Below are 16,803 nucleotides of genomic sequence, written 5' to 3' on the forward strand. Positions count from 1 at the left end.
ATACTTTGCTCTCTCTATGTGGATATTACTGGGAATTCCATGCATATAAAACTGAGTAGTGCAGAATGAAAACCAAATGTTAAATTTGGGCTCTGACACACGGAGCTCTTTTTTTTTACACTATTCTTTTTAGAAGCTGTTCTTATCATTCAACACTTTTTTAAATTTTGTACGTCCTATGTTAACAATGATTACTTACATGGCTATGGTTTGGGGACATTGCTAATTAATTTTATGTATTAGGTTGAAAATTCATTTTTGTTCTTTTCCCCATTTAAATATTTCTATCCCAAACTTACAAATTAGTGACAAGATTGGCTTTGGAATCTAATCTTAACACCCTTTTTAAATATGAAAAATAAGAAAAATTGGAGGGCAATCTGAACAAACTGGTGTCATTACACTTAATAGTCTTGAAAAGCGCTTTGGTGATTTACGTTGTAAAAGTTGTAATAAATATTGGGGGTGATAATTTTGCTTTTCACATCCCAGCAGCAGCAAGGTGCTTGGAAACAAGCTTTTAAAGTTGAAAAACTGTTGGTGGTTTTTAAAAAGCAGAGCAAATCAACTGCTTTTCAACTCTTTAAGTGATTGTTAAGTGATGATAGTTATCTGCAAAATACTAAGCCTAGACTCGCCCTGATTATATAGTCTAAGTTCTTTGAATGAAGGTTTTGAATGAAGGATAGGCAAGAGGAGTACAGGGGGAGATTAACAGGGATGGAAGAGCATCTATTCAAAGCTGGGCACTTCTGAATGACCATATGAAGTAGCTTGCTCTACTTCCATTTTACAAAACACTTACTGAGACTCAGAGTCTAGACTTAACAGACTCCAAAGCTAGCTCTTTCTACTTCATAAGATAGATGTTGCCTGTGAACATTTCCCAACACAAGTTTAAGAGAACTCTCCTCATAAGGGGAGCTTTGTGCTCGGCAGTGTCTCGGTGTTTACCATACCTATGAATAATTTACCAGTGTCTCAGTGTTTACCATACCTATTTACCATACCTATTAATAATACCTTGAGCCCGTGCAACCAAGATCTCCTCAGCAGCATTGTAGTGTACAGACACAGCATATTAGGTGAAAATATTAACCCAGGCCTCTCTTCTTTAAACATCACTGGGTTAAGAATGTCATTATTCTCCCCCAAATTGGATTATACCAAATACAACTGGCAAGTGGCATCCATTGATTGGTACTGAATGAATGTTGTGATGGAGGGGCTGCAGAGAGGACAGTATTAGGGCTATGGGTCAAGGGTGCAAGATGGACCAACCAGAAGAGACTAAAAGAGTCCAAGAGTGCGCTTTCGTTTTTTTGACGTGTGGGGTGCTAGGAATTTAACCCAGGCTTATTCTACCTCTGAGCTGCATCCCTAGCCCTTATTTTTTTTTTTTTATCTTTTTTTTGTTTGAAACAGGGCCTCATTAAGTTTCTGAGAGTCTCACTACGTAGTTGAGGCTGGCCTGGCACCCGTGATCCTCCTGTCCTAGCCTCCTAAGTACTGGTGTTACAGGTGCGCTCCACCACGTCCAACTTGAGGAGGAATTTTTGTTGTTACTTACATCAGCTTCTTACAGAGAAAGATACTGAGTCCAGAGGTTTGTGGCTGAGTGGCTTCTCCCAGTAAGCAGACTGCAGGGTTGGGTTTGGAATTCACACCCCCACCCCTGAGTTAGAGCCAGCCTACATCCGTGGGCTTGAAAGAGCCCTCAGCTCAATATTAGCAGAGAGCTCCTGCCACACGGTTGCCTGTGATCTTAGGCCCAAGTGGGGTCTTTGGGGTCTGAAGTTGTTGTGAAGGTGCTGGCCAGGGGTTAAGCCAGGCCCATCTTGTTTGGAGAGTAAGATTTCTGTTGGCTTCAAACACGACACTACCTTCCCCTCGCTGCTGCTCCAGCCAGCACTTCTCATAGTAATGTGTAATTCTTTGGAATTTACAAAAATGTTTCTTTTTTATTTAGTCTTCATAATGACTGTGTGTAGAATTAGAGGAGACAAGAGCATCTGTAAAACGATATTTTAGTACTATTAAAATTTCAAGTCAAGATCTTTGCCCCTCAATTTTCAGTATCTCAACACTTGAAAATTAAGTCACAGTTGTCTCCTTTATAGAATAAAGATGCTAATACCTTCCCTATCTTTAGAGCCTTCGAGGAAATCAAGTGGAACATTAATGTAAAAATGCTCAGGACTCTGCAAATCTTTATTTCTCTACTATTGTTGGGATGTACTTATTTCAGAAAAGCTTCCCAAAGGAAGACCTGTTATACATTCTGCCTCATATAGAGAAGGATCATCTTATAGTGATTAGAATGAAATTGTGGAGTTAGATTGCATCAGTCTGCTTTGTAGCTCTGCTAATTACTAACTGTGTGCTACTGAGATGTTTTAGATTTCCCATCTGCAAATTACAGATTATAAAACTGATGTGATCAGTACATTTTGTTAAATGTGTGGATAAAGTAATCGGTATAAAGCACATAGGATCATTGACAGCCGATAGAGTCAGAAGTTGTTGAAACAACATACCTTATAGCCTAGTAAAACAAATAATGTTTATGATGATGACCGAGTCATCCAGCAAAGCTAAAAATAAGATCAGAGGCTATAATATGAATCACTGTAGGAGGATGTCGTAGTGCAAAGTTGGAATCCTGGTTCTTGGGAGGCTGAGACAGGAGGATCACAGGCTCAAGACCAGCCTTAGCAACTTAGAGAGGCCCTTACAATGAGATCCTGCTTCAAAATAAAAATAGAAAAGGCTGGGGATGTAGCTCGGAGGTAGATTGCTCTTGCGTTCATCCCCTCCCCACAGTTTTGAAGAGAGAGAGAAAGAGAGAGAGAGAGAGGGAGAGAGAGAGAGAGGGAGAGAGAGAGACAGACAGACAGAGAGAGAGGAGAGAGAAAAGAGAGAGAGAAAGAGAGAGAAAGAGAGAGAGAAAGAGAGAGAGAAAGAGAGAGAGAGAGGAGAGAGAGAAAAGAGAGAGAGAAAGAGAAAGAGAGAAAGAGAGAAGAGAGAGAGAAGAGAGAGAGAGGAGAGAGAGAAAAGAGAGAGAGAGAGAGAAGAAAGAAGAGAGAGGACTGTAACATTCTTGTCTACAACATGAAAATCAATCTCAAAGCACTCCATCATGACCATTTTCATGTAAATATTATTATTTTTTTTAATTTTATTTTATTGGTGCACTGTATTCATACATCATAGTGGGATACAAACTTTTGTAGACATACATGCACACATCGCCCGGTCAGCCCCCACCCGATCCCCACCCCATTCTCTCCCCATCCCTCCCTCCCATGCTTGGTTTAGTGGTTGACATCTAGTATTATAGCAATTTATCCAAAATTAAAAATGATAATCTCACATAACAGTTTCATTTGTCTGATACCAAGCGTTTGATGATTTAAAGATAGCATTTCAATATTCCTTTTTGCTTTCTTTCTTACTAGAGCATATTTTTTTCTGTTTTTTTAGGTGAAACTATCATATATTTATATAATTATTTTTCAGAAAAAAATCTATCCTAATATGGAATATGAATTCTAGATACCCAAAACGATCTCGAAAAAGAACAAAGCTAGCAGATATATATTTTCTGATTTCAAACCATATAAAGCTACAATAATTGAAACAGTGTAGTACTATTCTAAAGGCAGATATATAAACCATTGGAGTTAAATAAAAGCCTAGAGCTAAATTCTTCCCTATATTGTCAAGTTATTTTTGACAAGGTTTCCACGAACATTTGGTGGTAGAAATAATAATCTTTTAACTAAATATTGTTGAAAAATAATAATTACATGGAAAAGAATAAAATTGGACCTTTACCTAATCCCATATACAAGTATTAACTCAAAATAGATAAAAGACCTAAATATAAATCTTAACACTATAAACTTTTAGGAGAAAATCTGGGTCATAAAACCTCACAACATTGAAATTGGCAGTGATTTCTTGGATATGATTTCAATGGCACAGGCAACAGAAGAATATACAAACTCCCTAAAAAATAAAAGAAAATATTGTATATCCAAAGACAATGTAAACAGAGTTAAAAGTTACTAAAAAATTGGATAAAATATTTCCAAATGCTATATCTGAAGGTATATTAATATTCCAACTAGACATCCTAAAAATTAACAACAATAAAGGCAAACAATACAACTTAGAGATAGGTAAAAGACTAACATAAATAATGAATCTCCACAGATAACCAATCTTAGTTGTCTGTTGGATGGAAAATCTTGTTTCTCTGGTTCTGGTGAGTGTTACCTATTTCTTCTTTGTAGTTAATCTCTTTGAGTATTTTCTCTAGCGCTGGTTTTGAAGACATAAATTCCTTCAGTTTCTGTTTGTCATGGAAGCTTCTTATTTCTCCATCTAATTTGATAGAAAGTTTTGCTGGATAGGAAATTTTTGGCTGGAAGTTGTTTTCTTTCAGAGTTTGGAATATGTTACTCCAAGCCCTTCTGGCTCTCATGACTTGGTTTGGGAAGTCTGGAGTGATTCTAATTGGTTTGCCTCTGAATGTCACTTGGCCCTTTGTTTTTGTTGCCTTTAAGATTCTCTGCTTGGCTTCCACATTGGTCATTTTGACAATTATATGGCATGGGGATCCTCTTCTCCGATCCTGTCTAAAGGGAGTTCTATAAGTTTCCTGGACCTGTGTATCAACCTCTTGCTCTATGTTTGGAAAATTTTCTGCTATTACTTCCTTGAAGATATTGTTGATCCCTTTGGTATCACTTTCTTTTCCCTCCTCTATTCCAATTATTCTTAGGTTAGCTCTCTTAAGATGGGCCCATATTTCTTCAATGTCAGATTCCTGCTGTTGGATATTTTTTTCTAGATTAGAAACTATGCGTTCATTTTTGGATTGCTCATCTTCTAAGAGCGAGATTCTGTTCCCCATGTGTTCCAATCGGTTGTTTGTGCTTTGAATTGAGGCCTTTACTTCATTAATTGCATCCTTTATCTCTTTTTGGCTCTCTCTGAGTTCTTTTCGAAGCACCTCTATTATTTCTACAGTTATTTTCCTGATTTGATCTTCTAGAAATCTCTGATTTTCTGTTTTGTCAGGTTCTGATGTTGTGGGGTTGTGCACATTCATTACTCCAGTGTTATTCCTCTTTCCCATGATTTCGGAGGTTTGTGCCTTCTCTGGGTTCTTCCCTTGGGTCACTATGGCTTCACTTAAGGTGCTCTGGATCTCGAGTCTGTATTATCTCAGACCCCACTACTCCTTTACTGGGTTGTATCACAGAGTCTCCGACCCAGGGAGTCGATAGAGGCTGCTTTAAACTATGGGGGGTGCCAGGTTGCACGTTCTCCTATGGTGTGATATCTCTGCCACCACCACTCCCTCACTGGGTCAAGTCCCAGGAGGCCCAATACTGCGATTTCTCCTCTGTGGCCCGCAATTTGACTCACTGTTCTTGAGTACGCAGATGTAGCTGTACTGGACTCGGTGAATTCACTGCTGCTGCCGCCACCGGTGGCAATATGGCGCCTCTGCCACGCCCTCGGCCATGAGGCTGGCGTATTTTTTCTTCTCTGGTTTTGATTTCCACTCTGAATCCCTGCAGCGTGTGCTGAGCTCAGCCACTGGGAGCTTTAAATGCTGTCTGCGCCGAAAGATCCCGCCTGGCTGTTCCGCATCGGCTCACCTCGGCTTGCTGTAGCCGTCCGCTGAGTTCGCCGCTGCCGCCGGCAGTATGGCGCTGCTGCCGCGTCCTCGGGCGCGTGTGTCTCCTCTGTGGCCCTGAGCTCTGTTCTCAGTCCGCTTTCTCTCTGGAGCCTGGTGGTTTTTTTTGTTTTTCTGGTGATGGTGTTTTCTGGCTATGAAAGGCGCTCTTTTTGTGGTAATGGAGATTGGTTGTTAGCGGGACTCTTAAGCCCCGCTTTTCTCGGTCGCCATCTTCCCGGAAGTCATGTAAATATTATAATAACTCAGTGTTGTACAACTTATATCACTCTAATATAGAGAGAATAAAACAATACACTTTGGGTGAGGACACTGGGAAATGTGTAGATGGAGAAATTCAATTTTTCTGAACGAGGTGCATTTTCTCCCACCCTTGATTCTGTGAAGCAAAGCCTTTACCTGTCAGACCCAGTACAATGACAGCACCTCCCTGAAGTCACGTCCATCCTTTTGTTCTGTTTTAAGTCTTCTGCCTTCCTAACTGAAGAGGGAGTGGTGGGAAAAGGAAACGGGGATGAGAGGAGATGGGGTGACTTGACTGAGACTACCCTGCTAGCAGGTGGCTAGGGAGAAGCTCCAGCATGGTGGGTGTGGCTACTTCCTGCAGCCCATCCTTATAGCAGAGCTGCCCTAGCTCTGTGCAAAGCAGCTTTCTGTTCAGAGAACAGGGTCCGAAGAGCCTCTGAACTAGTCAGGGATGACTGACCTTTAAGCAAAGCTAAAAGAAAGAATGTCTTTGTTAGGATGGGGCCAGGCCTGGCATTTTATGCCCTAGTTCAGCTTTTCTAAAAATGCAAACTGTGAACTACAGATGTTTCTTGCTAAAATTTTAATAGTTGCGCACTTATTTAATATTTTAAAAGTATAATTAGTTGTTAGAACAGGAGCATGGTAAATTTCGCCCCCTAAAACTTTATCAGATAAATATGTATTGATTGCTTTTAAAAACACTATGTAAATAAAATACAAGTAGTATGTGGACATGGCAAAAATCAAGAAAGAGATTCATAGATGGAAACCACTTACCCTGAAGTACAGTTAAAGTAATCAAAATATTAAAGGAACTACATTATGATAAAATAATGGGTGCTTCTCTAAGACACTAAGCAACTGGTTCTAGAGGCAGATACAGTAATGATTGCAATTTTGAAATGGCAATAAACATAGACATTATTTTGAGATATCTGTAGCAACTGTCATGTGAAATGAAAATATCTGAGCTTTCTCTTGGTTCCAAAGTCTCAGAAACAGTTAATACCACTATACTTTACTGCCTGCATTCATACAGAAGGAAATAGTATATCTCACTTAGTAGATAGTGAAGTTATATATGACTTCCATTTAAATATTCTTTGAATTAAGAACCTCAGACCAGGTGTGCAAATCCCATAGCTAGCATGTATAGCTTAATAAGTGACTCAAGTTCTCTAAGCCCTAAAGGACAGTGATAAGGGAAACTTACAGATTTTGTGGGCATGCAGTGCTTGATTATACACAGAAAGGACTTAACATGGTGTTGGAATTCCCTAAATGTTATGGGCTTGCTCCTTGTGTTCCAGTGATGGGGGCTGGGTGGTCATTCAGCCAGGAGAATTCCTGCTTTGTCTAACTGTCAGAGACCCCCTTATTTTCTGCACCTTTCCCCAAAAACCTGAAGTGAAAGGATTACATATTTCTGGAAAAAGCTCATGACTATACTTCATGAGATTGCTTTTGTTTGTGTTTGCATTTTGAGACTAGGGTAAAAGGACTGAGCTGAGACATGAATGTCGAGGAGGGGAGGAATATGAATATTGTACGCAGTGTTTTCAGAGTATGCAAAAATGTGAGGAGATGATATAGGGAGAGACATGTGTCTGAAGCAATATTAGAAGTGATGAAATTAAAAGGGGAACAGAATTTACAAAGGTGTTTGGTGAGTAGAGAAAGCATCAGGATTTTCTCTTTCTAATGTGCTCCACTGTGCTATTGTATAAGGATGGGACAAATCTATGAAATAGTTTCCTATTATGGTTTAGCGAGATGCAAACTCCCTCATGCTCTGCTCCACTTTACTGCTTTTAAAGTGAGTGAGTTTAATATTAAAAATGAAAAATGTGCAGGGAAGATTTTTACCTAATGGGAATTTGTCCACTTTGCTTCTTGGTAAAAACCCTGCATCAGGAAAGAGATTTGGGAAGAGTTGAGATAAGAGAGTTTGAAAATAGTTATTGATGAGATGTGATACTTACTGTTAAGTGGAAACCATGAAAGATCATCCCCAGTTCTCCTGAATGGGAAGTTAACGGCGCACACCGCTCTTGTAATGGGGCGGATATGCAAGCGTTTGGCGAGGATGATGTATGTGGAGAGAAGTCCATGGAGAGGACATTATGATATCAAGACAATGACAAAACAAATTTCAATGCAAATCTATAGAGACCATATTACAATGTCAAGGCGATGGAAAAATGCAAGTCTGGAGAGACCATTTGACAATGTCAAGACAATGGTAAAACAATGTCGCTGTGAGATTATTGAGACCACATTGCCATGTTAAATTACGGTGTCAAAACATTATCATTGCAAGTCTTCCGAGATCATGTACCTCTTTTAAGATAATAGCAAAACAATGGAATTTGAAATAGCAAACAATGGAACAAAGGAATTTTATGTAAGTCCCTGCTATCATCAAGAGAGGAAGGTGAAAATGCAAAGTCAAGTCAAAGGGTTGTTAGAGAAGCACATGGTGACAGGCTGTGAGCCGTGTGGGGCATCCAAGCTAGCATTTGGCCTCATTCTTGCTCTGAAGGGAGCGAAGGCTCTCAAAAAGTGATGCAGAATGAAGGGAAGAAAGAACGCTTAGCCAAAGGCTGATAGAAAGGCAGAGGGGAAAGAGGCTGGGAGGTACCAGGGCCAAGCAAGCAGTTTATTTAGGAAATTAGAATCTCGTCCCTCTTCCTTAAATAACTAGCTGAGTGTTCTGTTATGCAGGTGACTCGTGTTCATGGCATGAAGTTCACAAATCCTTGGCTTGATTCCTGCTTCATCTGTGACCTTCGTGTACCATGTAGCACTCATTGCTCACTGTCTAACTCAGGTTCGCCTCACAGTCGTCACTAAGCGTCAACCATTGTACTGGGGGCCTGATACTGAGGAGGACAGAATGGACTCCTCCTATCACATAGGGAGGAGGAAGGCAACTCCTGATGCAAACCTGCTGTTAGCCAGTGGGCTGTGGAGAGGGGCTTCCTCATTACAAACCCGGTGCCCTCTTGCTTTGTGAATCTGAGCACACTGCCCGACCACGCTGTCTTAGGTTTTTTGCATAGAAAAAATGGTGAAGATACACATGTGGTCTCTGCTAATTAAACTCTAGAAAACTAGGCTGGGAATCCATGGCTTTGAGTCTTAAACAAGTAGCCGGGTTTCTCTAGTTTATTCATCTGTATAATGAAGGGAATGGCTGTGATCTCACAGGTCCCTCCCTAATTCTAAACTTAGTTGGCTGAGGAATAAGGGCATTATTTGATTTTTAAAATGCAACAAATACCCTACTTTTGTAGCTCAGCTTTGTTGGCTCCTCTTTTATTGGTTTATTAATTAATTTGAAAAATGGGGATAATGAAAATGCCTCTCTTTTTATTGGTGAATGTTTATTACAGAGAACAGTAGGTTTCCTTGTAGCATGTTCATGTCAGCATAGAACCTGCTATAATTAGCTTAATTCCCCCAACACCTTGCTTTTCCCTCTCCACCCCTGCCCACTGATATTCTCCCTCATCACCGATGGCCGTCCTCCTAATGCAGTTCAGTACATGCTCAGCAAGAACAGGCTCTGAGTCTGATCCTCAGTACTGGGGAAAAAATGAAAGAGACATTGTCTTATCTCTTTATGATTTTATGACAATTATGAAATTAAAATATTGTTAATTAGTAAAGCCTTTTACTCATCAGCAATTATGGCAGGAAAGTTTGGAGGGTGGCTGTCCACTTAGGGGAAAAAAAACATTATTTTTGTTAACTACAGTCCAACTTCTTTTTTACCTCCTTTACCTGCTGGGGAAAAAACCGTATTAGAAGCTATTTTCTATAAGCTTGTGTTTCTTATAAAAACGTGATATTTTATTCTCTACACTTCCTCTGCATCTATCCATCCTTCTTTACTACTTTGAAAATATATGAAATATCAAGTGTAGGGTTTTTATATTGTAAGATTTTTTCCAGCACGTATCATATACGTAATGAAGGATCATTAAATAAACCACTGTTCTCACTACAGGACTGATGGATTCTTCTTGTAAGAACATAAATCTAGCAGGAATCTAATTAATATGATTGATTAAATCCACAATTGCTCCTTGTCCAACATGTCTCCCGAGACCCAAGATCCTTTGGAAAGAAACATTGGTCCATGAGGTAAAAGCTCTAATTTGAATTTTTTCTCACGATTTTTTCTCGTAAGTTCAAGACTCCTTATTTATCTATTACAATGACGACTAAAACACGTGATAGAGGATATATCCCTTGACGTATCTTAGCACTCTGCTTGGAAGAAACACTTCCTCTGCCTTGAAATAAGTTCTTACTCTCTACTATCTGTTGTAGTAGAAACCAAGAGATAAAATTGGGAAGTTATAGGTTGAATTTAGGACATCAAAGCCAAGTAAAGATTTAGTAAAAATGCTAAGTTATCCTAAAAATGATCACATGGTAAAATAGTGATTTTCTACAGTCCACTTTTGAACAGTGTGGACATTTTTAGAGTCCTTAAGACTTTATTCCTCTATCATACTTAATGTTTTCCAATTCAGGCGTCAGATTCTAGGAACCACATATTCCATTTTGGCGCTTTTTAAAAAACCCTTTTTAAAATAATTTTAATTTTTCAAAAAACAAAAATATAAAGAATTTTTATGTTTTTCATCCCATTTTCCCTTGTCATTCTACATAATCACAGTACAAGTATCAAAATTAGTAGCTTCGTGTAAGTAAATTATCACTAACCAAACTAGAGATTTGAATTTACTAACTTTTCCACCACCAGTGTCTTATTTCAGATTTGGGATTTAGTTCAGAATTTCACTCTGTTCTTATGGACATGTCTCCTTAAACATCTCCAGTCTGTGATAGTTCCTCAGTCTATCTCTGTCTTTCATAATTTTGACAAATTTGAAGCGCACTTATCAGCTATTTTGTAAAATTTCTCACATTTTGAGTTTGTCTAGTGTTAGTTCAGTTAGATTTAGGTTATATATTTTGGAGGAAAAAACTACCTAAAAATACTTATCAAAGCATTTTATCAGAGATACAACCATGATATTTCTTGGTCAAGGGAGAATCTCCTGGGCTTCACTATTATACAGTTATATTACTTGCAGGATTGAGATACTTCAAGATAATGTGGATATCTTATTTCTCCTCAGATTTTTGCCTACTGATATCAGCATCAACTGGTAGGTCTGGCCTGTGACAGTTCTTTCTGTGGTATTTCCTAGTGGTGATTTTCCAATTCCTTTATTCCGTTCACATAAATTAACTCCTATTCTTCTGTTGGGAAGAGCTGTATTTTTTTCCCTATGTATTCATTTATACAATTATTTTTGCGTATTAGTAGACTCAGATAATTATTTATTCATTTTTAATAATCTACTATTATATCATTTTTTTGCTCAAATTGATCCAGCTCTCCTTCAGGTTGGCAACTGTGCCCCTTCTACATACCTACATTTATTTTTGAGCGATTCTCTACTTTTTGTTATTAAGAACTATTCTGGGATAATTTTGTGCTTTCTATGTTCAGCTCAAGAATCATTACATCTCCAGGAGACTAGGTTATCTTTACTAAACAATGGTATTTTATTAGCAATAATAAAAGCAAACAATACAATTTAGAAAGAGGTAAAAGACTGAAATAGATAATTAATCTCCAAAGATTTTTATATGACCAATAAACACATGAATATCACTCATCATTATCATAATATAACTAATCATTAAGGAAATACAAATAAAACTATAGTAAAATACTACTTCACATTTGTTAGGATGGCTACTTAGCATGAGTTACCTTGCTCCAGCCCTTTACCTTGAGTTTGTTACTCTCTTTACTTGTAAAGTGTGTTTCTTGTAAGCAGCAGATATATGGATTCTGGTTTTTCATCCTTTATGCCAATTTATGTCCTTTTTGGGGGGGAATTGAGGCCATTTACATTCAGTGTGATTATTGACAGATAACTTTTGATTTTTAAGATTTTATTTCTGTTTGAAATACTGTTTATTCTTCTTTGGTTAGTTGTCTGCTGGATGTAAAATCTTGTTTCTCTGGTTCTAGTGTGTATTACCTATTTCTTCTTTGTAGTTAATCTCTTTGAGTATTTTCTCTAGTGCTGGTTTTGAAGACATAAATTCCTTCAGTTTCTGTTTGTCATGGAAGCTTCTTATTTCTCCATCTAATTTGATAGAAAGTTTTGCTGGGTAGAAAATTTTTGGCTGGAAGTTGTTTTCTTTCAGAGTTTGGAATATGTTACTCCAAGCCCTTCTGGCTTTCATGACTTGGTTTGGGAAGTCTGGAGTGATTCTAATTGGTTTGCCTCTGAATGTCACATGGCCTTTTGTTTTCATTGCCTTTAAGATTCTCTGCTTGGCTTCCACATTGGTCATTTTGACAATTATGTGGCGTGGGGAACCTTTTCTCTGATCCTGTCTAAAGGGAGTTCTATAAGTTTCCTGAACCTCTTGCTCTATGTTTGGAAAATTTTCTGCTATTATTTCTTTGAAGAGATTATTGATCCCTTTGGTTTCACCTTCTTTTCCCTCCTCTATTCCGATTATTCTTAGGTTAGCTCTCTTAAAATGGGCCCATATTTCTTCAATGTCAGATTCCTGCTGTCTGATTTTTTTCTAAGTTATAAATTATGCGTTCATTTTTGGAATGATCATCTTCTAGGAGCGAGATTCTATTCTCCATGTGGTCTAATGGATTGTTTATAGTTTGAATTGATGTCTTTACTTCAATGATTGCGTCATTTATTTCTTTTAGACTCTCTCTTAATTCTTTTTTAAAGTCCTATATTATTTCTACAGTTATATTCCTGATTTGATCTTTTGGAGATCTCTGAATTTCTGTGTTATCAGGTTCTGATATTATGGGGTTGTGGACATTCATTGCTCTATTGTTGTTCCTCTTTCCCATGATTTCAGAAGTTTGTACCTTCTCTGGGTTCTTCCCCAGGTCACCACGTCTTAACTTAGGGTGCTCTGGATCTCAAGTTTGTGGTAATCTCAGCTGCCACTACTCCTTTACTGGGTTGTATTGCAAAGTCTCAGACCCGGGGAGTTAATTGAGGCTGTGTGAGACCATGGGGGGGCCGGGCTGGGCGTTTTCTCACAGGAACCTGTGACTAGGGTGTGGTATCTCTGCCACCACTACTCCTTCACTCGGTTGGACTGCAAAATCTCAGACCCAGGGAGATTATCAAAGCTGCGCAATCCCTGGGGGTGCAGTGCTGGGATTTCTCCTTTAGGGGCCACAATTTCACTTCTGGTTATTGTGTGCACTGATTTAGAGCTGTTGTGAGCATGGAGAACTCGCCACTGCTGCTGGCAATATGGCCCTTCTGCCATGCCCTTGGCCGTGAGGCTGGCGTATTTCTTTTCTGGTTTTGAGCTCCGTTCTGAGTCCCCGGAAGGGGTGATGAGCTTGGCCACTGGGAGTTTTAGACGTTCTTTGTACTGGAAGAACTGCTGAATTAGACCCGAATGATCCGCAGCTGCTCACTTCAGCTCCTTGTTTACCTTTCCTCTCTGGAGCCTGGTGCTGTGAGGAAAGATAGTGCCAGCACGGCTCCGCTGCTGCTATACAGGCTGGTTTCTTTTCTGGTCTCTGGTTGTTGTTCTAGTTTTCTTTTTCTCTGTCCCTTGTGTTTACATTTTTTATTTCTCTGCTGATAGTGTTTTCTGGTTCTGAAAAGCACTGATTTTGTGGCAATAGAGTTCAAGTGTTAGCAGTACTCGTAAACGCTGCTTTTCTCGGTCACCATCTTCCCAGAAGTCTCTTTTCCTTATTTATAACATTTCTCTGCTTGAGACAAAGTCTAGCTTTCTAAAAAATCACCCAACTATTCCTTACATAATCCCCATCCCATTCCTTCCCCATCCCATTCCTTCCCATGCTTGGCTCAGTGATTGACTTTGATATGCTTGTTTCAGTACATCATGTGCTTTAGAGAGTTTCCCTCTTCCCCCTTCCCATCCCATTAGTTAGGTCATTTTTTTAAAAAATTTGCCTTGCTCTTCCAGTATGGTTATAGCTTAATTTTGAAATACAGTTATATTTGTTTTATTTGCTATAGTTTGTATTTTGGGGGGTCATTCTCACATTTGGAGTAGCTTTAATTATTTATCTTTTGGAATATGAGATAGTATTATGGTTCTGAAGGGTAAAGCTACATAGAATGATACATCCAGGGAAGAGCCACTGACTCTTCACCTTCCTCATTCTCATTTCCCCTTCTTTCTAGCACTTTCCCATCTGTTTCTTAGAGAAAACATGTCTCCTCAGCTTCTGGTTCATCTTCCTATATTATTTTGTAAACATGAGTAGTTTTCTGTATTTTCTTATATCTTTTCTATTTTACCAGTCCTGAAGCTCTTGGTGTACCTTTGATATAAGTTCTTTTCCTATAAGATATGGAAATTCCCTAAAGATTTTTTTTTTCATGAGAACTTTAAGAGGAGGCCAATGACTGTCAGAAAATTTATGTTATTCAGATTGGGTGTTCATCTGCCATATATTTGCTAAAGCTTTGTTATTTTATTGCTATTTATTTTATGATAGCTTTGTGACCACTATTTGCATTAGATTTCATTTTTATGGACCATTTATCACTCCAGACACAGATCACATAAAGATTGTTCTCATTGAAAACAATTAGAAAATTGGAAGTATCCGGCTTCATTTAGCTTTGGGATTCATCTGTTTGGAAGGGTGTAGAAAGAACAGGTGTTCTCTGACCTTTACCAGGTCCAATCTGGTCCCTCACTCCCATGGCATCCAGCCATTTTAGTTTTCTGTGAGTATGGAACAGATTTCCCACTAAGAGAGCAGCAGGCACATCGTCACATGGCATTCCATTCTTTCTTTAATGATCTGTTTCTTTGCTCTTGGAACAAGTCTGTAAAGATTACAAGTGTGTCTCAGGGGGGAAAATATAAAAGTATAGTAGAGCCAAAACTTGAGCAAGTTCACAAAGAATCATAAGGGGGTGAACGAGTTATTAGAATATAAATAGAAAGTACAGTCTTAGCTCCAAACAAATGCTTTCAAAGTCTTTGTGTGCACTGACAGCTTCAGATATTTGATGTAAATGAATTTTTCTCTAGAAACAATGGAATCTTTAGCTTGTGGTAGAAGTGTTTCTTTTCTAAACCTTGCTTTTCTTTTTTCCCCTTTTTTTTGTTCCTGAGGTGAAAGCAGAGCTAACTTAGGTATATATTTGCATCAGAAAGACTTCCCAGCAGTATCTATACGAGTCAGTGATCATTTCTCATTATTTTAGGTACCTACTTGCTTGCATTTTCCTTTTAAAGCCATGTCCCCCCTTCACAAAGCACAAACACAGCCATACGTAGACACACAGACACACTAAAATGATAATGGTGATTGGCAATGCAATCTTCATAGGATATTAGAGAGTGAAGCCTGTATCTATCCACACTGCCTGCATTTTAGTATTGCCGAAATCCCATCCATTTATGAGAGCCTGCTCATCTTCATTAATGACATCTGTCTTGGTCTGTTTTCTGCTGCTGTAATGAAACTTGAGACTGGGTAATTTATCATGTATAGACGCTTACTTGGATCATAGTTCTGGAAGCTGGGCCATCAAAGAGCCTGGCACTGGCTTCTGATGAGGGCTTTATGTTGCATATCCCATAGTGGAAGGGCCAGAGAGCATGAGAGTCAAAGACTGATAACTAACCTACTCTTGCAAAAATGACATTAATCATGAGGACAGAACCCTCATGGTTGGCCTAATCACCTCTTACTAGGTCCTACATCCCATCATTTTTCCATTGAGATGAAGTTTCCAACACATGAGCTTTGGAGGATAAGTTCAAACTGTGGTAGAAAAGATAATTTCCTGCATATGTATCATCTGCTTTCAGAACAAGTATTCCCAGGACTTGACCATCTGGGGAGAGTCCGTCACTTTGGGACTGCACTGGAAGCACGTGTAGTCAGTGGCAGCAGTATTTGTCTACACCTGAATGACCTGCAGGTGTTACACATGTAACTTCTGTAAGCCTGCCTGCCTACTTATGCCCTTTGTTGTATAAAATGAGGGCTGATGTGGAGCTCAGAGTTGATGCTTTTCAGGAGCTATCAGACCACTGGTGTAATAAACTTCCTCTTTTCTACCCTAATTGGTGTTGGATCAATTATTCCAGAGAAATTTTTCCAAAAATAAAAAACAAACAAACAAAAAAAGAGTTGTAGCTCCCTTTGCTGGGATGCTTTTGTTAGAAACAGAAACACGATTCCTTTTCTGTCCCACTGAACACTTGTCTCAATCAACCATATTATGGTGTTTAGAATTTTCTTACAAAATATATTTTAAATATCTTTTTTACTTTTTGCCTGCCACCATTATAATCCAAGGTCCCTCCCTCTCTTGCCTGCCTATTTGAATTCGCCTCTCCTGATATGATTCCATCTCTACAATATCAATCATGTCATTCTCCTAATTAAAGAACTCTGGCCATCCTCCACCACCTAGTGATCTTGATGGTGGATTTTTGTTTTGTTTTGTTTGTGGTCTTGAGGATAGCACTCGGGCATTCTACTGAACTGCAACCCTGCCCTCCTTTAATTTTTTATTTGGAAACGGGGTCTTCCTATATTGTTGAGGCTGGCCTTGAACTTGTGATCCTCCTATTTTAGCCTCCCTGGATTCTAGGCATACACCACCATGCCTGGCTCTCCCAGGGTTTTTTACTTACCCATGAGAAGACCAGGTCTGCTCCCGCTAATCCCCCCATCCCTCCAGCTCTCTGGGCTATAGCCCTGCTGGTCTTCTTGTTACCTTCCTGCCCAAACCAGGCTTTTC

The sequence above is a fragment of the Muscardinus avellanarius genome (genome assembly GCF_963383645.1).
Source record: "Muscardinus avellanarius genome assembly, chromosome: 12".
Taxonomy (NCBI): Eukaryota; Metazoa; Chordata; class Mammalia; order Rodentia; family Gliridae; genus Muscardinus; species Muscardinus avellanarius.